The sequence below is a fragment of the Spermophilus citellus genome (genome assembly GCF_964194105.1).
Source record: "Spermophilus citellus genome assembly, contig: SCAFFOLD_423, whole genome shotgun sequence".
NCBI lineage: Eukaryota > Metazoa > Chordata > Mammalia > Rodentia > Sciuridae > Spermophilus > Spermophilus citellus.
The window spans coordinates 62862-84155 of NW_027673059.1; the positions used below are offsets into that span (position 1 = coordinate 62862).

Below are 21294 nucleotides of genomic sequence, written 5' to 3' on the forward strand. Positions count from 1 at the left end.
TGAGGCCACGCTGGCCGGGGTCGGGCGCTGGCACTCTCAAGGCTGGCACTAGCTCACCTCACCATCTCTGTATCTTAGCTCTAGCTCCTCTCTCCTCGCCGGCTGGCTGTCAGGCCACGGCGATGCTTTTGCTCCTCCCGCTGCCCACCGTGGCCCTGAGCTGCGCGGCGGTGAGGGCGGCGTATCTTCTTTGCTGGCCTGAAGGAGGGAGAAGAGCAAGCGGGGCATGTCGTCTGTCCCACTGCAGCCACTGGCTCAAGGCAACCTCGCCGGAGCCCAGGAGACCTGTATGGATGGGCATGGCTTGATAGCAGCGACTGCCTGCACCGCCGGGGTTGTACAGCAGGGTCCCCTAGGGCTTTGCCCACCGCCGCTGGCCCTGCTGCTACTGCTGCTGCTCAGCCTTGGACTTCTCCACGCAGGTGACTGCCATCAGCCGTCCTAATGTCGAATCCAGAAATGTACCACGGACTTTGTATCCCTTCGAAAGCCTGCCTTGGCAACCTGGTGTATCATTCTGCTGTGTTAGGGTTCAGTGACCTCCTGCGCTGGAGGAACTGTTCCAAGGATGGACCCACATCCTCTACCAACCTTGAAGTGACCCATGACCCTTGTAATTATCACAGCCACACAGAACCCAGAGAACATAGGGGAGGGGACCATAACCCTCCCCCAGTTACTTTTTTTGTGGCTTGTTCGGGGATCCTCACCTGAGAACTTTGAAGGATCACTTCCAAACTTATAAAGTGGAAGGGAACTGGACACTCAAAGATAATAACTAGCTTTCAGTTCAAGTGACAAATGTGCCTGCGGTCCCTGGATCCAGTGCCACTGCTACAAATAAGGTAAGTGTGCTTTCTTTTTTCCCCTCTTTCTACTCATAACTTCCAAATGTTTGATTCTTCGGACAACTTTCAAAATGTGGTATAAAAGGGTTATTTTAAAGGAATGTTTTTTAAATTTTTTTTAACATTTTTTTGAAATGCAATTAACAAGAATTGATAAAGGATTTAGTAAGGAACTTGCTCTGGAATATAAAGTGTGGGTCTAAATTTAAATAGATGAGCTGGGGATGTGGCTCAAGCAGTAGCTCGTTCACCTGGCATGCGTGCGGCCCGGGTTCGATCCTCAGCACCACATACCAACAAAGATGTTGTGTCTGCCGAAAACTAAAAAAAATAAATATTAAAAATTCTCTCTCTCCCTCTCTTCTCTCACTCTCTCTTTAAAAAATAAATTTAAATAGACAATGATATGAAAAATAAATAGTAAACTATGAAATGGCTTTCTCCTGGGAGAAAATGCAGGCCAATTTAATGAAGAAATGTGTGTGTGTGTTTTGTTTTGTTTTTCGGTGATGACTTTCGAGTGCATGTGTGTGTAATTCCTCTTGAAGAATTCCATATTCAGTTTTATCAGATGACTGAAGTGGACATTTTGAATAAAGAAAACTGTGAAGCTTGAGGCAGTGACCCATAAGGAAATACATTTTTAAAAAATATCTTCAGGGGCTTGGGATGTGGCTCAAGTGGTAGCGCGCTCGACTGGCATGCGTGCGGCCCGGGTTCGATCCTCAGCACCACATACCAACAAAGATGTTGTGTCCACCGAGAACTAAAAAATAAATATTAAAAATTCTCTCTCTCTCTCTCCCCCCCCACTCTCTCTTTATAAAAAAAAATAAAAAATAAATAAAAAATATCTTCAGTTGTAGATGGACACAATATCTTTATTTTATTTATTTATTTTTATGTGATGCTGAGGATCGAACCCAGTGCCTCACACCTGCTAAGCAAGCGCTCTACCACTGAGCCTCAGCCCCAGCCCCATGGAAACACATTTTATTGGTGATTTGGAAGTTATAGTAAAATGCAATGACTATCAGCCAAACTTCCCAATGGAAAACCCATAATGGTATTTGTTCCTAAACTTTTGGTGACCAAGGAAGATACAAATTGGATATTGCATAAAGGGATATATAATCCCCATGTAATTTCGGGCCTTGGGTTAACAGTTTAAGTCAGAGCTAAGGGAAAAACTGGCAAAATTAAGTTAAGCTTACCCTGCCTGCTGTCCATTGTCTATAGCCCATGTTTGTTTATTTTGAAAACACTAGTACTGTTCAACAGCAACTTCCAGGCACCAGTGTCTTCCTACAAATAGGTAGAGAGGAGCTATCAATAGGGTTTCCAATTGCCAGTCAATGCTAGACAAAAAGGGTTTCTACTAAAAGAGCATCCCAAGTAAACCACTTCCTTCCCTATTATCCTAACCACAAAACCATACATATGGCTTTGTATGTAAAGCAAGACCATCTCATTTGCTTTAACTTCCTTTATTTATTGTATCTATTCATAAGCTGCTTCAGATTAAAATACAATTGGTGAGAATCAAGCTTTTGAGATACTTATGACTGTCTTTTGATTCTGGGTCACCTTCCCTTGCCTCCGGGACACCTTCCCTTGCCTCCAAACATATGTGGTATATTTTTAAAACAAATTTTAATCGTTTGACTTGGCATTTTATGGACGCAATTTTATAATACCTACATATATATCTGCATAACCCAGGGATTTGTATCGCACTGAGTTAATTCTAGCTCCTTACCTCTTTAGGAAAAATTTAATAGCACCCATCACCACCATGCTCCCAATTAGTCTTTATGTCAGATTACCTCGAAGCCGGCTTTTCCTTACCCTGAAATTGATCATGAAAACATAATTGATATTTATAATTCCTTCTTCTACACCTATTCCATGTTTCCTTTTTCATCACTTTAGCTAGACTCATCTTTCATTCCTAGGGAATCTGAATCCTCATTATGTTTCCCTTTATTGGGTTACTGAAATGGTTTCCCATTAACATTTACTTGTGACACCCCCCAACAATCTTCTGGATATCATAATGGTCTCTTCTTTCTCATGATGTAGAAAAAGGCAAATTTCCATTATTAATTGGAGTTGAATTGCCTCTGGCAATATAGTAACTCCCTTGTTTATTGTTCAGTGACATAAAGAACTGCCAACTGGTAGATTTGGTAGAATCATTCCTTTCTTGGAAATTGTATCAGATACTTCTTGTGTGCCACTGGAAATTCTCTCAGCCATTATCTTTTACATCAGACATGGCTGAAATAAGCAGTTCTTCACAGATTTTAACCACCAGCCTTGTGCATGTAGTTAGTCTGACAGCATTACCTCAGACATGTTCCACCTGCTTCTTGTGTCCTGCCATTGGGTCTCTCTGATTCCATGGAGGGAATATCATGGAAAACCAGCTCAACTCTCACACATGCAGAACTTGTAAGTACACGGAGTTAATGCCAATGATTCAGTTTTTACAGGTGCTGAGTGATTATGAATTTATGCCTCAGTCATCACAGAGCCAAGTTATAAAGTAGGGTAGTATATCTTGTTCCCTATTTAATATCCCTCTATTCCTTACTTCTCACAATCATATACAATTCTCAAATTACTTGCAAATAAGATTTTGTCTCAGCCTCTGTTTTTTTTTTAATTATTTACATCACAGGCTATGACAGAAAGTAAGATCTCTAATCTTCAAATCAACAAAGCCCAACACTATGGTTGTGGGAAGCAAAAATTCTGTGTTATTTGGCTTAATAATGAGAGATTTTCCTGCTACCATCCCATTGATTCCCAGACCTGTGAATCATGTCTATGGCAAAAACAGCACCAAAATGGATTTCTGGTTCAAATATATATCATATTCTATAAGAGACTACAATGACTTTTTTTTATTATTCTGTTTAGTACTTTGTTTCCAGCATTTGAAAAAAAAAAGCCTGACATAGAGTAGATTCTTAATAAATATTTGAAGCAGTGCTTTCTTTATGGCACACATCTAAAACTCAAATTGTCACCAGCTTGCCAGGCTGGCAAGATGAGCTGGGTTCAAAGGAGCTCGCTGTATCAATAACTAAGAAAATGGCTAAAAAATCCATGTAGCACATGAACACGAGTTTCTAAGATCGAAGGCAGGAGGGCTCAGTGACCCCAAAGGTCAGCTCCATGCTGTGCAGTGCTGGAAAGAGCAAGAGAGTGAGCATACCCGAAACTCCACTATTTATTGGGGAGAAGACATTCGATAGAACATTCCACCCAAATAAGGCAAGGGGTAGGGTTTCAAAAGGTGGAGTCTTGCCTGGTGATGTCTTGTGGTCAGCAGATTGATTGACATCTTGGCAAGTCACACCCATCTCAGTTGCTGTGTGAGATCACAGGCTGAGAGAAAGGAAAGGCACATTTTTGTCGCACAATGCCAGACCAGTCTTCTCATACATTCAAATGTGCATAGCTCACACACACAGCCCATGGATGGCTCGTGACACCAAATGATACAGAGAAGATAAGCATAGGCTCTGCACCAGATGACACACAAATGCATGAAGTGTTTCATATTTTTCTGAAGAGACAAACATGTCATTAAAATATAAAAAATAGTTTTGGGTTTTAAGTAATAAAATAGAGAAGCATTTTGGAATGAAAAATGGCAGGCAGGTTAGTATGGCTAAGGATTGTGACTAGTGAAAGAAGCTAAATACCTTGCACTAGAGTTCATACCTTGTTACCAGTTCTTAAAACATTTTAGAAGCTATCACTAGTCCATATCGCTTCATCTGTCTATTATCCCATAGACCAAGGAGAGAGACCAATTGGGATATGACTGCAGTAGCCTGTCCGAAAAGCAGAAAGAGGATGGGAAAGAAGGAAGGAAAGTAACATAAAATAAATTAGAAGGAACAGAATTGAATGAAATAAACTGACACCAAGTAAAAGCAACACAGGATGTGTTACTTGCTATGTCTGTTGAACTGCGATTGAAGCTACGTAAGGTTAGATGCCTCCATAAAAATAATTGACTTTTATAGCTTAAAACTATATTAAGCAACCATCTTTCAAATCTTTGATTTAACTGTTTCCTAGTATTTTGTACACAAGAGGAACAGAATAAAATGTTGTTCTTTAAATTAAAAAAAAACGATGAAGTAATTAAATGAACCACATAAACCAGCAGTTCCAGAACAGCACTTAATAATAATACTGAAGAGGAATGGTACTGATAGTGAGAATGCTTTTAGTGATACCCACTTAAGTGAGACACTGGCTTTTGGGCTACTTCAGATATATTATTATCCCATGTTGAAGAAGCACCCATCTATTTCTATTATAGTGAGCATTTTTATCTGACATGGTCACTGAATTTTAACAAATGCATCCTATCTTTGAAAAACTATTTCCACATTTTCAAAAGGACTTAAATATTTTAATTCAAGAAGTGAAATACAGAAAGACAGTTGCTCCATAACTATACAAATGGTAAATTAAACAAGATAAGAAAATGTTTTAATTTATACTATTTAAATTTCATTCATTACTTTAGGATAATAACTCATCTCAACATCTACAATTTTAACAAGCATCTGGGAAGTTTGTTTAGTTGTTGTTCAGAAACAGATGTTGGCCTGATAGAAACACATTTGAAAACATTCTTGTTCTGGTCATAGTTTCCACTATACCTATGAACAATGCCTCTAATAAGTCTCAGAAGTTCTCCTGTTTTTCAAAACATAAATATTTTTTAAAAAAGTATTACTTCACCTAAATTTTATATTTTAACAAATATACACCAGAATCACTCCAACGCTAAAGTTTCCTCACTTGAGTCAGTGCCCCACTGCTGACAAAGACTATGACAGTCATATATGGATGCCCTGTCACAGAGTAAAGACACGGACTTGGATAGGGCTTCTTACACGATAACAAGATGCTGCTTCTTAAATGTATTAATAATTCCTAATGTAATGGCACAAAAATTATCCACTCTCCTATCAAACTGTCAGAGTTCCACTTTCAGTATATGGCAGAACAGGTGATTCACATCAACTGACTCCCAGCTAAGAAATAGAATAGCTGGATAAAAAAAAAAATTGTTTAAAATCCCCTGCATAGGCATCAGACATATCAAAGCAGTGAGGAGTTATATAAACCTCATCTGGGAGAGCATGGAAGTTCAAGTTGATTTGGGGGTGCATTCTCCCTTAAGATATCTGCCAACTACAGAAAGGTCCTTTACAAGGAGTGAGCAGAGGTTTTAACAGTCTTAGAGCTGGGAAAACAAAAAATGGAGTCTGATGACCTTAAAGAAAGAGATTTTAGCAAGCACTCACACCCCACCCCAGGTTTAGGATTGAAACCAAAACAAAGCTACACATTTAAGGGGACTAGTTATTCAGAATAAAAGACCAGAAATCTCCAAATCCCCTCAATCATGAATAAAACTGAATAATTCTGATATTTCTTTCACTAAAAGGTCATTAAAAGCACTTAAAATAGAGGAAAGGACTTATGATTTTTAAAAGGGACTACAATAAAATGAAGAATTTCCCTTCATCAAAAGCCACCAGTGAAAAAGCAGATCATGGAGTATGAGGAAAAATATCTGCAATAAATGTTAACAAAGAACTTGTACCTAGAACAACTTTCTTCAAAAAATTCCCATAAATCAATAAGAAAAAGACAAATAATGCAATAGGAAAAAAAGCAAGAGACTGAAACAGACTTTGAAAAAGAAGATATCTAAATGGCCAGTAGTTATATGAAATGGTGCTCAACAACACTTGTCACCAGGCAGAGAAGTAAGATAACACTAAACTTACTGAGGGAAGCTACAATAAAAAGAAAATACTAAGTGTTGATAAGAATGCTGAGAAACCATGACTATCCTACACTCCTTGTTGGTGTGTGAACTGATACAATCCTTGGAAAATCCTTTGACAATAACCACTGTATTAGCTCTGTAATGTGACAATTTTACTTCTACAGATAGACCAAACAGAAATGCATGCATATGCACAAGAAATATATACAAGAAAGTTCATATTCATTATGTTTATTATTCATAATGGCAAAAAACTCTTCAACTATCCCAATACCCATCAATAATAAAATGAAATTCTAAATTGTGGAATATTTGCACAACCAAATATCTACATAGCAGCATGAATGAATGAACAATAGCTACATGCAATAACATAGATGAATCCTACAAATATTGTTGAGTGATAACCATACATTTAAAAAAGGATATACCATATGATACTATTTATATAAAATTCAAAAGCAGGCATAATTAATTTATGACATTAAAAGTCAGAGTAGTAATTGCTTTTAGGTAAGAGGTAGTTAATGGGAAGAGGTTCAATGGGGCTTCAGAGGTGATGACAACATTTTGCTTATTAACATGGGAAGTGTTCACTTTGATGCTCTATTGAGGTATACAATTTGGGTTCATGAACTTTTCTGTATAAGTTATACTTCAGTAACAAGGTTTTAAAAAATGCTTAAACTGGAAAAAATAAACATTCAAGATATTAAAATAATTAATATGACAATTACTATTTCTTGATAACCTACTGTGTGTCAGGCACTGTGCATTTGTTTTATTGTTTCATTTCTACAACAGCCTTTCAAAGCAGGAATTCATCTCCCCATTGCAGATTTTTAAAAACCGGAAGCTCAAATAGTTTGAGCAGCTTACTTATGTCATAAGGCTGGTAAATGATGAAGCACACTAAACATTGGAAACCAAGTGTGATTTCAGAATTAAGGCCAATTTCAGAAAATAAAGTCAAGCCCTTTTACAAAACATGTAGGACTTATAAGGTCTCCAGCCTCCTTTGGGAACTATAGCCTTATTTTTCACCAAGCCTCTTGCTTATATCTCAGGCCACTCCTGCCATAACTTCAGAATCCCTATCCCCAACCCCTTCACTTACTAACTCCACACTCTGGTAATTATATACTACTTGCAGCTCCCCGAACAAGTCAGACTTTCTCATAGCTTCATGTCTTTGCATATGCTGCCCCCTCACTTTAAAATGCATCTTCTCCACCTCTTGCCCTACCAACACTTTGGCTGAGTTGGCTCTTATGGGTTCTTAAATATCTAAGGTAATATAAGTGATTATCTCCTTTGAAAGTCTTTCTCTGATCTGGCCCACCCTTCTTATCTACATGTGTAGCACCCTACTTGTACCTCTGTCATACCACAGTGTAACATTTATGTATCTGTCTTTCTATATGAAATTAGAAATTCTTGGAGAGAAGGAGCCATTTACCACTTATATTTACCTTTCACTAAAAGATCATTAAAAACACTTAAAATAGAGGGAAGGACTTATGATTTTTAAAAAGAACTACAATAAAACAAGGAATTTCATTTTATTGAATGAAATTCTTAGTAAAATGAATTTCATTTTATTAAGAATTCAAGGGTATATCCCTTGCACCCAGTGCAGTGCTTGACACACAGGAGGCTCTCCAGATTAGCTAAACAAATAAACTTGTTTAATATCTGAACTAAAAGCAAACAAAATGTTTCAAATACTAAACAAATGGAATTTCTATTGCCATGAAATTATTGTCTGCATTTTTGTTTTGTTGGCAGAGGCTTTGCAAAGAATCCTTTTAGAATTTCATTAAACACACAAGACAGAATATTTTTTCCGTCTCTCATAAGAAAACTCTTTGAATAATATGGTCCAGGTGTAAGAGCTGAATCAAGAACAGCTAAACCACATTGAAATAAGGGAAAAAATGTTGGAAATGCAAATAAAAAGTAACAAAGAAGATGATATTTGAATAACTTCCCACATCAACCTCTTATAGTTCTATTAACAGTGATAAAGAAGACAGTTTTTAAAAAGGAATGGTATTTCTGAAACAATATGGAAGAAAAATCCAAGCCCTTTCTTATTTAGAAAGAGATTACAAGTTCATACAAATGACAATGGTGGGCCATCTGAAGATTTTTTCCATAGACTGTGTTCTCTATAATAGTTAAATCCCCAGATGAGTCTACTGCATTATAATAGTAAGTACATTATTAATAATAACAAGCATGACAGCTTAACAGAAAAACATCGAATTATAATCAGAAGTCATGCATTCTAGTCCCAGTTCTTCAACTAACTAATATTTTGTAACTTCAAGAAAATTGGTTTTGAAATTTGTTTTTATCATATGTATTTAGGTTATACAATAAGATATGTACATATATGGTATTGAAAAATGTGAAATAATTAGTACAGATAAGCAAATTAACATATCCATCACCTTCTATAGTTACCTTTTTGTATATGGTAGGAGCACCTAAGATATACTCTCTGCAGTTTTTCAACATATAATACATTAATATTAACTACAGCCCTCCAGCAATATATTAATTATATCTCTAGGCTTATTCATCCTACAACACTGAAAGTCTCCCCATTTCCTTCTCCTTGAGCAAATTATTCAACCTCTTTACCAAACTGTTTATCTATAAAATGCAAATCCTAATCCATGCTTATCTTCAGAAAATTTTATCAAATTACATTACTTATTCTTTCAATAACTATCTACTGAGTACTGGTAGTAGGCATTTGATATTTTGAGGTCTACTTACATTTACCTTAATAAGATCCAGATTTTCCTGTAGGAAATCTCTATTGGAAACCAGATCTATTCCATTCTTAGATTTGGATGAGCTTTCTCCCCACACCTAGATCCAGGGGTGACCTATGAGTCACTTAAGCCACTCAGCATATTCCATTCCCCAGATATACAGGTCAGGGTTTCAGTGATAGGGATGTTTCCAGTCAGAAATAACAATACATAAAAGTTCATTTGTTAATTTCTGGGAAAGAGCAACCAAAAGAAATTCATCTAAGAATGTGACAGTGTGGTGTAAGTCAAAATGGGTCAGGCAAGTCTGTGTTTCTTTTGAAAGCTTCTAGACACTGCATTCTTTGACTTCAGACTCCTTCCTCCATCTCAAAGGTAGCAGATATTATCTTGCAATCTCTCCCTCTCTGATCTTCTGACTTTGACCTTCCTGCTTCCCTTGTAATTATGTCAGGCCCACCCAGAAAATCCAAGATCATCTTTCCTCTGAGATACTTAATTTAACCATATGATCCAAGTCCCTTTCACCACATAAGCTAATATTCATAGTCTTTGGAAATTAGGACAGGCATCTTAGGGGCCAACACTTTAACTACCTTAGGCACTATTGCCGCAGTCTGGCTGGGCACAATTCAGGAGCCACTTGTCAAAAGAAACTAACTTTATTTTTAGAACTACAAACGCCAAACAAAACAGCTCCTCAGGGAAAAACCCCTCAGAGCCCAACTGCCACCACCGGCTTCCCACAAGCCTCTCACCCCCACACAACCCTCACCACCTCCCACAATCCTCCTGTTCTTGAGGCCGATTGGCTGGGTTGCGTGGGCGGAGCCAAAGAAGTCCCCCAATGAGCAGCTCCGTGGAGGAGCCAATCAGCTAGATGTTGCTGGGGCCGCTGTGAGCCAATCATCAGCTGGCAGTCTGAAGGGCAGGGAAACAGTCCAATGAACATCACCGCAGAGGAGCCAATCAGCTAGATGTTGCTGGGGCTGCTGTGAGCCAATCATCGGCCGGCAGCTAGTTGCTGGCAGCTGGAAGTTTGCTGGGGCCTCTTTGGCTGTGGCTCTCAACACACTATCATTAAAATTGCAATTCTTTGAAATACTTCAGGGAGCAGGAAAAATAAAACTTTCATTTCAGAGGAAAAGGACTAACAAGAGATGGAAGTTAAAAATGAAGAAACAACATGGCTAAATCTCAAAAACAATACTGGGTGAAAATGCAAGCTGTGTAGTTCTATAATACATAAGTAAAAAAAAAATAAATTATTGGAATCAAATGTACATTATAAAACTATAAAAATCAGAGACATAAAGGATACTACAGTCATTATCTCTAGAGAAGCAAATGTATGGGGGCTTCAAATTTACCTCTGACATGGACATATGGATATGCATTAAATTCTCTGTACTTTTCCATATGTTGGGTTATTTCATAATTTAAGTTAAGTAGTATTTATTTAATTAAAATAATGGAAAAAATATGTTTTGGATCTCTACTTGTTTATCTCTTCATTCTAAGTAAGATCAAGCTCCAGAAACATTCCACAAGCTCTTCCACTTTTAAATGCTAATTTAGAAAACAGATTAATTATAGTGTGGTTATTCTTATTAGTAAAGTATTCTCAATATTCTTTCAGAGTATTTCAAATATGATTTAATTTATATTGGTATTAGCACACACATATACACCTACCCCAGGCCTTGCTCTAGCTAATTCCTGTGTTTCCTTCCAAATGCAACTCAACTCTCATTTTAGGTATGAAGCCTTCCTCTCTATCTGACTTAGTTGCCCCATTTGCCCATCCTTCCATCTATGCCATCTCAAGGACATTAACAGAGTTTTTTTTAGGATCTGCAATCTATTAAATGCCTAAGAAAGGTGAGTTGAATAAATGAGTGAGCCCAAATGCCCTTCTCTACCTAAACAACTCCACATTCCACCAATCTCCCTCCTTCCTTTTTCCTTCTTTCTCAGTCACTTCCTGGGTCTTCTCACCACCTCTCTTGAGTGAAACTCACTCCATCCCACACTCTTCAGACTGTTACTGTATCTCAAAGGACAGCAGGAGAAAAACAGTAGTAATAAAACACACTTTCAAGCCTACAATCCCATCAGATTAAACAGGGAAATGTTCCCACTCAGTAGTTCCCCCATGTGAGACATTTTGGTGGCTTCTACTTACCCTTGAAATGAAGTGTCAAAGCCTCACCTTGATGGGACAAGCCCTACATGCTCTGGGCATGGCCACCCCTCCAGCATCATCTCATGTCACTTGGCTCCTTGCTCCAGCAGTTGGGCCACACAGACTTGATTCTCCAGACCTCAGATGCACCAAGCTCCCTACTACCTGGGAGTTTTTGCCCATGTATTTTCACTTCTTGAAGTCTATCCCACCCTCTCATCCCTTGACCCAGAGGACACTTGTCCTCAGTGTGATCCAGCCTAGATTAGGCCCCTCTGTTATACAAACACACTAACTTTTATATCAGACTAGCACATACCACAACTGTAAAAGTATTAATTTATAAAACTGGAGTAAATGACAGTTAAATATCTGTTTACTTAAACTGCAAAAGCTCTAAGGGAGCAGGGAGAGTGTCTTGTTCTTTGAAGTATCCGTAACTTTGAACACATTGCTTACCACCTAGGAGTCGGTCAGTCTTGTTGCGTACATGAGATTGATCTGATGAGTGTAAAGCCACCCCAGAGGGCTTCCTCTGAAGGGCAGATTGACTCAGAGACCACAGAAGATGTGCCTGGAGAACACTAGATGCCACTGGGACAGGAATGGTGACCTACATACTGTTACTGCTCCAATAGGAAAAGCAAGTTGGAAGGGGCAGCGGGGAAACTCTGAAGACCGAGGTGACCAAGGCCATTGCACTGAGAGAGGAGCCTACAAGTCCTGGGTGCTCCAGGTGAACTGGACCAGGGCACATCTGCAAGGCCTGCATTTGCATACCCCAAGCAGGCACAGTCTGAAGGGAAGTGACTGCGTAGGGACTCCCCAAACCTTTTAATACCCTTGTATTTCCACATATATTGCCATCAAGAGACATATAACTTACCCATAGAGACCTTCTTTATACCCCCAACCCCAACACAGACACACAAAGTCCAGTGCTGGGCAGATAGGAGTTCCTTAACACATCAGATCAATGACTTGGAGGCTCTCTATGGAGTATTTCACCCAGGGTTGCCACATAAGGCTTCCTGGGTCACACAGTACACAACTCCAGGGACGCAGGGCTGTACTCACATACGACATAAAGTGAATGGTCAGCCCAGGGTTTTACACCCTATTAAACTGAAAAACAGAATTGGTATTGCCTCTCTTGGCTGAGAAAAAGAACAGGGACTTGATCAACTAATTTCAACCGCCCTCAAAAAAACTGGGGTCCAATAGAAGAATGCTATGATTATCATATAATTAATATGAAGTGAAAATTTAGAAAGAAAAATATTAGAGCCAAATTAGCTAAACATCATAAAATATTTTAAGATATTTAGTGTGACACAGGTTAGGTTAGGCCCTAAATATCATTTTAGGCCCTTTCGGTTAGACCCTAACGTTAATTTTAGAAAAGAGATCTGTTAAGTGGAGAAATAAATTTCACAATCATGAAATAGCATAAGAAATCTCAAGGAAGTAGAGAGTATCCCCTGACAGGATATTTCAATGCTGTGGGTATGAATACACATAACTTTGTAGGTTTGGTGGTCAAAAGTTGAAGGTGTTTCCATCTGATGGCTTCTATTTTCCCCACTAAGTAGGAGATTAAACTACCTATAGGTTTTTAAAGAGAAATGGGGTCAAGAATGACAGCTTTGAAATAACTACTGGAAAATATAACAGAATTGATGAAGGAACTAGAGTAACCACTGGGGTATTGTAAGGATTAAATGAGACTCTGTAGGTAAAATGCATGGCATGTTGTAGGCACTCAATGTTCACGTCCTTCCCCCTCCTTCCACCATTTTTAAGGAAAGAAGTTTCTCACTCATATTTGTCTCCTCTATCATTGGGCATATTGGATGTCTAATGTTTATTGAATTAGTTCTAAGTCCTCACACACAGCAGGTGAGATACATTTTTATAGAATTGCATTGTATCCCTTCCTTTCTGCGAAATGTTGCTGCATTGTCAGAGAAACGGCCTGGTACAGTTAAAAAAAAAAGTGGTCTCTCTTGATACCAGCCTAACTAAAGTTCATAGAACTTGGATCTTCAGGCCAGGAAAAATCATGACCTTTGCATCTCATGCCATTTATTCCAGGTCTCATTTTCCCCTCCTATTAAACTGGGATATAATATTGAACCTATAAAACTATCTTATTAAGATAACACACAAATGAAAGAGCTATAGGGGATAGCCTATTGTTTCAAAGGCTGAAAAAAACTGCTGTGACCATTTTGGCAGTTCATTTTTCACAGTATCATGTGCCATAAAAATGTTCATGACCATTGACCTAGGTGTCCCATTTCCAGAAATATATCCTCCAAGAAGGGTTTCCACCCTTTTTCTATCAGCCTACCCAGAATGTTCCCATGAATGGCCCATTCCTAGATCCTGAACTAAAACCTATTTACACTAAGATGTGATTGTGTACAGGAGCATCATTTTTTTTGTACCAGGAATTGAAACCATGGGTGCTTTACCACTGAGCCACATCCCTATGCCTTTTTTATATTTTATTTAGAGACAGGGTCTCACTGAGTTGCTTAGGGACTTGCTAAATTGCTGAGGCTGGCTTTGAACTCCCAATGCTCCCACCTCAGCCTCCTAAGCCACTGGGATTTCAGGTGTGCATCACTGTGCCTGGAAAAATAGCCTTTTCTTGGCCCCTCAATAAGACTTGCCTCAGTGAAGGAAGATATTCTGGGAATCATTTAAATCCAGTACACTAAATGCAGTATTTCACTTAATAAATTGGTCACACTTTCCACAAGATAAAGCAGTATGGGAAGAATCAAGTTGAAAATAATCATCTTTATGAAATAACTAATGAGAAGTTGTACTCTTTGTGTACAATGTCAAAATGCATTCTATTTTAATGCATAACTAATTATGACAGATTTTTAAAAGAATAAAAATGCTCACACATATGAGTTGGGCTGAGGGGCAATAAAGATAGTAACAGTAGCAGCTCTTTCATGCTCATTCTTCCATTGCCTCCTCATGAAAATTCTGTAAGTCAGATAGGAAGATTTGGACCTTTGGTCTCCTCATGGAACCGTGGGGTTATAGCCATGCAAAATAAGCTGAGAGCCAGCAGGGCCAGATGGGTAGAGCACTGCATGGGCATCTTGTGGCCTGAACCACTAACACCATCTGACTGTGAATCCTTTACTCAAGCTGCTTCCACCGTTGCTAAGGGGTTCAGATAGAATCCTGGACAGGCATGCACATTGAAGTGTAGACAGTATGTGAAGGTCACATGTCTTACAGCATGCTGGCCCTGAACTGGGACCAATAATGTTTTTGGTCCAAAAACTGGCCTTCCTCATATCCATTCCTGTTAAGCAATACTCCAGGATTTCTAGTCAGTCTTCACATTCACATACCAAGAATAAAATGTGGCCATAACAAGGCAAAATAAATATTTATTAGAAATCAAAAAGGCATTTCTTCAATGAGATTAAGATATTTCACTCTTTCTATGATCCCTTTCTCGAACATAGCTTCACACACACATTTAAAATAAAAAACATTAAGAATATAACTATAAATTACAACTTACAAGGGTTAGCACCACTGATGAGAATGGGGTGACAATTCTCTGTTTGGAACCAAGATCACAGGAAAAAAAAACAATTGATACAGACATCAAGTATGGCTTACAGGCCTGGTGGCCTGGATGACAGCCCATCCCCCTGGCCTCCACCCAGAGCAGAGGATACAGCTCACTCAGCCTTGAGGAAGGAAAGGAATGTCAATAATACTGCATTTTCCTTCCTTCCTTCCTTCCTTCCTTCCTTCCTTCCTTCCTTCCTTCCTTCGTTCCTTCCTTCCTTCGTTCCTTCCTTCCTTCCTTCCTTCCTTTCTTTCTTTCATCCTGTCTTTCTTTCGGCCAGGTGCCTTTAAGAGTTGAATGGCTTCACAGTACACCCTGGCACTCCTTATCCCACATTTATTAATATGTGGTGCTAATAATTAAACTCAGTGCCTCATGCATGCTAGGCAAGCGCTCACTACTGAGCCACAACCCTAGCCCGTGAAAGTCTTTTAATCTACCTCTCTATCTCCTCTATCTCACTGCAAGTTATTTGTCTGCTTAGGTTTTCTTTTTCCTCTTGATTCAGTTTTGGCAGATCTTTCTTCTGCATCCACACATTCCCAATCCTCAGAGCAACTTATTTAGAAATGTATCCACTTCTTCTAGGTTTTTTCAGTGTATTGGAGTAAAAGTTTTCAAAATAGTCCTTAATGATTGCTGGATCTCTGTGATATCTGTGGTGATTTCTCCTCTTTCATCCCTAATTTTATGAACATAGCTTTTCTTTTCTTTTTTTTTTAGAAAGAGTGAGAGAGGGAGAGAGAGAGGGAGGGAGGGAGGGAGAGAGAGAGAGAGAGAGAGAGAGAGAGAGAGAGAGAGAGAGAGAGAGGGAGAATTTTGATGTTTATTTTATAGTTATCAGCGGACAGAACATCTTTGTTTTGTATGTGGTGCTGAGGATCGAACCCGGGCCACACGCATGCCAGGCGAGCGCACTACCGCTTGAGCCACATCCCCAGCCCCAGAACATAGCTTTTCTACGTTTTTCTCTTTGTTATGTTTGCATAGGGTCTTATCGATCTTGTTTATCTTCCAAGAAAAAATTCTGTTTTATTGATCCTTTATACTATTATTTTCTTAGGCTCAAGTTCATTATTTTGGCTCTGATCTTTTTTTAAATTTTTTTATTTGTTTTAATTAGTTACACATGACAGTACAATGACCTTGACATATTATACATTTGAATCAGATGGGATATAATTTCTCCTTTTTCTGAGTGTACAGGTTGCAGAACACATTGGTCATGCAGTCATGTATATACATACAGCAATAATAATGTCTATTTTATTCTGTTGTACTTCCTTTCCCTCCCCCTTCCTATCACTTCTCTCTACCCAATCTAATGTGACACACTTCTCTCTTTTTTTCCTCACATCGTCATGTTTATATTCTGTATAACGATGAGGGTCTCCTTCCATCTTCCATGCAATTCCCCTTCTCCCTCCCTTTTCCTCCCACCTCTCTTCCCTCTCTAGAAGTAGTCTTCTTCTCATGCTCTTCCTCCCTACCCCATTTTGAGTCACCCCCCTTATATAAGAGAAGACATTCGGCATTTTTTTGGAGGGGGGATTGGCTAACTTCACTTAGCATAATCTGCTCTAATGCCACCCATTTCCCTGCAAATGCCACGATCTTGTTATTTTTTAGTGCATTGTGTATAAATGCCACATTTTTTATATCCATTCATCTATTGATGGGCATCTAGGTTGGTTCCACAGTCTAGCTATTGTGAATTGTGCTGCTATTGATGTGGCTGTGTCCCTGTAGTATGCTGGTTTTAGGTCTTTTGGGTATAGTCCAAGAAGAGGAATAGCTGGGTCAAATGGTGATTCCATTCCCAGCTTTCCAAGGAATCTTCATACTGCTTTCCAAATTGGCTGCACCAATTTGCAGTCCCACCAGCAATGTAAGAGTGTACCTCCCCCACCCCCATCCTCGCCAGCACTTGTTGTTTGACTTCATAATGGCTGCCATTCTTACTGGAGTGAGATGGTATCTTAGAGTAGTTTTAATTTGCATTTCTCTGATTGCTAGAGATAGTAAGCATTTTTTTTGTGTATTTGTTGATTGATAGTATATCCTCTTCTGAGAAGTATCTGTTCAGGTCCTTGGCCCATTTGTTGATTGGGTTATTTGTTTTTTTGTTGTTTAACATTTTGAGTTATTTGTATACCCTAGAAATTAGAGCTCTATCTGATGTGTGAGGAGTAAAAATTTGTTCCCAGGATGTAGGCTCCCTATTCACCTCACATATTATTTCTCTTGCTGAGAAAAAACTTTTTAGTTTGATTTTGTCCCATTTGTTGATTCTTGGTTTTAATTCTTGTGGTATAGGTGCATTATTAAGGAAATTGGTACCTAGCCCCCGTGACGGAAATTAGGGCCAACTTTTTCTTCTATTAGACTCAGAGTCTCTTGTTTGATTCCTAGATCCTTGATCAATTTTGAGTTAACTTTTATGCATGGTGAGAGATAGGGATTCAATTTCATTTTGTTGCGAATGGATTTCCAGTTCTCCTAGCACCATTTGTTGAAGATGCTATCCTTTCTCCATTGCATGCTTTTAGCACCTTTGTCTAATATAAGGTAGTTGTAATTTTATGGGTTGGTCTCTGTGTCCTCTATTCTGTACCAATTTTCTACCAGCCTGTTATGGTGCCAGTACCATGCTGTTTTTGTTACTATTGCTCTTCAGTATAGTTTAAGGTCTGGTATAGCGATACCACCTGTTTCACTCTTCCTGCTTAGAATTGCTTTAGCTATTCTGGGTCTCTTATTTTTCCAGATGAATTTCATGATTGCTTTTTCTATTTCTATGAGGAATTCCATTGGGATTTTGATCCCACCACTGGACTCTGGAGCTCTTCGTTGCTGCCACCAGACTCCATCATGGACGCAAGACAGCGATACTCAGCACTGGATGCTGACTTCACCCTCTGCAGTCAGACTCCTGTCAGCACTTCAGGATGAAACTGATCATGGCAACATCCCTCTGTTGTCACCACTGCTGCTTCTGGACTCTTCTTCTGCCACCACCACTGTGAGTATGCAGCAACGGATCTCCCAAACTGCAGCTGGATGCGAACACCTCCACAGATGCCACCCCACACGCCAATGCTCAAGTCCGGACCTCGGAGGCCTGATGCCCTATGCCTGAAGCAGTTACATGTTGCTGCTGCTGCCACCAGATGCTGCCACTCCACGATGCCCCTTCAGTGACTCTGTCCCACGGCTTCTGCTGTGCTGCCCAAGACCACAGAAGTTGGGAAGTTGGGCATCCTCCATCACAGTCACCTCACCAGAGTCCACGGCTTGCCACCTGCCTTTCTTCACCCAGGAACAGCCACCACTCCTTCTGGGTGCTTGAGGAGTTGTTGTGCTAACTCAGGGAACTCATCCAAGGAAAACAAGTGAGTACTTTAAATAAAGGCTGCAGTCCTCACAGCAGGCAGTGGGTGAGGCTAGGTGGGTCCAGCCTGCTGGTGAGGAGGCTGGGCAGAGCCTGGGGGCTGCTGGCCTGGTCTGGACATTGACCCTGTGGTGCAAGCTGGAGAGGGATCTCTGGCTTCTCTGGGAGCCCAGCCTGGAAGCAGCTTCCCACCCTCTGCCTTTCCCCCACCCTCACACTCCTCTCTGAAGGGGACTCTAGATTCCACAGACAGAGCCATCTGGGCTCTGGGCCTCTGGGTAGTGGTGTGAGGCCCTGGTACGTTGCAGCAGTCTGGTGACAGCCAGAATGGTCAGACTCCAGCCGCCTGGACTTGGGGAAAAACAGCCTCTTGGGAAAATACCCTCCTAGATCTACCAAAATTAGCCTGCCATTGGCTTCTTTCAAGAGATTATCAAGAAAGGAAAAATATCTTACCAAGTTTTGTCTTGCAAATGGTAGTGTGGGGAGAGGCAAAGACATCAGTGTTGGTACAGCTAGATTCAAATCCCTCTTAACTGGGTGACCTTGACCAGGGAACAGAACAAGTACAACCTTGGTTTTGAAGAAAACAGGGAGGATGATAAGCCATGGGTTAAATTAAGTTGTTCTGCACTACCTCCACTTGGGAACTAGGCAGGCATTCAGCATTATTTCCATGCAGAAATATACTCTCAGACTAAAGGTGACACACTTAGAAATGCACCTTTGGAAGACAACTGACCTCTGAGGTAGGGAGTTGAAACTTACTTCATGTTTTTATAATAATATATGGAAGATCATAAGCCAAAGCATGAAATGTTGGGTCAGGCTCATGAAATTATAAGCTGTTTTCAAATTTGTTTAAAGTTACATTGAGATAAATCTGTGTAATTCAAGCCCCCTGGGATATCCCCCTCCTCTGCCACACACACAAGGAGCACTGTCCACAATTTTGTACTCTGCTATACAGTGTCACCAATTATATCATTACATGTATATACACATACATAGATACATATTATGTAATATTTTTTTCCTTTTGGTTTGTTTTGGGACCTTCTGGAAATAGAATCTCATATACATTCTTTTGCACCCCCTCAGCTGACCATCAGGAAGAAGGAAACACCAGAGAAGCTTGAGGATCAGAAGGACACCAGCCCTGCTCTGGTCACCCTGGAAGCTGACTGGCCTGCACACACCGAAGCTTGAGGAAACAGCAGTCCTGCTTCAGCCACTTGGGGGCTGGCTGATTAACACAAGGTGGAAGATTAACTAACCAACAGACAAATGGACTGTTTCATCCTCTAAGAGGGCTCTCATACTGTGACAAATTGCCACCCTTACTTCTATCACATACATAGTCCTTTCCTTGGTCTTTAATACAGGACTGATAACAATCAATCAATCATATAGCTAACCCATAATGGGAAGGGGCAAGGGAAGACTGGGGGACTTTGGATTGGGCAGAGGGGAGTGAGGGGAGGGAAGGGGGTATGGGAGTGAGAAGGATGATGGAATGAGATGAATTTTATTACCCCATGTACATGTATAATTGCAGGAATGGTGTGACTCTATATATAACCAGAGAAATGAAAAGTTGGGCTCCATTTGTGTATAATAGTAAAAATGCATTCTGCTATAATTGAAAAAGAAAAGACAAATTCATAAAGCACTAAGGCTTAAAAGGAAGTCTGAGAACTTTTCTCATCATGAAAATATGTACACTTTTCTTGTATATAATTAAAACTTATTAATTAAATTGCTTAAAAAAAAAAACCCTAACCTAGCACATGTACAAGTTCAAACCTGAAAGGGCATTAGGGCATCAAGCTCACTATTTGGAGGCTGGTGTTCTATTCTTTTTTTTTTTTAAAGATAGAGTGGGAGAGGAGAGGGAGAGAGAGAGAGAGAGAGAGAGAGAGAGAGAGAGAGAGAGAGAGAGAGAGAATTTTTAATATTTATTTTTTTTTTAGTTCTCAGCAGACACAACATCTTTGTTGGTATGTGGTGCTGAGGATCGAACCCGGGCCGCACGCATGCCAGGCCAGCGCGCTACCGCTTGAGCCACATCCCCAGCCCTGGTGTTCTATTCTTGATATTTTCAAAAGTTTAATTGACATAGTATGAATTATGCTATTAACTTGTTTATTGCTTCCATGTTTGTCTCCCCTTTACATTGAAACTATTGAAGCAGCTGTTGAGAGAGAGAGAGAGAGAGAGAGAGAGAGAGAGAGAGAGAGAGAGAGATTAAGATTATGACATTATATAAAACTTTAAGCCAAGAAGATAAATGACGTTTTTTGATTTAAAGGAGTAAATAATGAGCTTCAAAGGAGTAATGATGTAATCCCCAAAGACTCCAAATGATGTAGTGCCCAAAAGACCCCACACCTTAATTGTAATATATAGCCTCTCTCCTAATCAACAAGATATTTATTTTTTTAAGTCAACAAGATTTCTAGAGAGCTCATTGTGGTCTGAGCTCCTCTTTTTTGTAAAGGTCAGGTTTCTCTTTCTTGTAGAAGTTAGGTCTGCAGGGCTGGGATTGTGGCTCTGTGATAGAATACTTGTCTCATAGGTGTGAGGCACTGGGTTTGATTCTCTACACCACATAAAAATAAATAAAATAAAAGTATTG

At 39.6% G+C, this 21294-nt stretch overlaps 1 pseudogene across 1 annotated transcript; it reads left to right on the forward strand.

Annotated features, from left to right (window-relative positions):
- Positions 1-226: 226 nt before the first annotated feature.
- LOC308640177 (repulsive guidance molecule B-like) lies at positions 227-19865 on the forward strand (annotated as a pseudogene). Its single transcript has 2 exons — positions 227-845; positions 19758-19865. The product of its transcript is annotated as a repulsive guidance molecule B-like (transcript).
- Positions 19866-21294: the final 1429 nt, after the last annotated feature.